Source organism: Bison bison, unplaced genomic scaffold (assembly GCF_000754665.1).
Source record: "Bison bison bison isolate TAMUID 2011002044 unplaced genomic scaffold, Bison_UMD1.0 scf7180017864238, whole genome shotgun sequence".
NCBI classification, from domain to species: domain Eukaryota; kingdom Metazoa; phylum Chordata; class Mammalia; order Artiodactyla; family Bovidae; genus Bison; species Bison bison.
In genome coordinates, this window is record NW_011494810.1 from 945583 (window position 1) to 946215 (window position 633).

A 633-nucleotide genomic window follows, 5' to 3' on the forward strand; every position below is an offset into this window, starting at 1 on the left:
ACAGATCCAGTGGATGTTGGCAATTTGACCTCTGGTTCCTCTGCCTTTTCTAAAACCACCTTGAACATCTGGAAGTTCACGGTTCACGTATTGCTGAAGCCTGGCTTGGAGAATTTTGAGCATTACTTTACTAGCATGTGAGATGAGTGCAATTGTGAGGTAGTTTGAGCATTCTTTGGCATTGCCTTTCTTTGGGATTGGAATGAAAACTGACCTTTTCCAGTCCTGTGGCCACTGCTAAGTTTTCCAAATTTGCTGGCATATTGAGTGCAGCACTTTCACAGCATCATCTTTCAGGATTTGAAACAGCTCCACTGGAATTCCATCACCTCCACTAGCTTTGTTCATAGTGATGCTTTCTAAGGCCCACTTGACTTCACATTCCAGGATGTCTGGCTCCAGGTGAGTGATCACACCATTGTGATTATCATGGTCATGAAGATCTTTTTTGTACAGTTCTTCTGTGTATTCTTGCCACCTCTTCTTAATATCTTCTGCTTCTGTTAGGTCCATACCATTTCTGTCCTTTATTGAGCCAATCTTTGCGTGAAATGTTCCCTTGGTATCTCTAATTTTCTTGAAGAGATCTCTAGTCTTTCCCATTCTGTTGTTTTCCTCTATTTCTTTGCATTG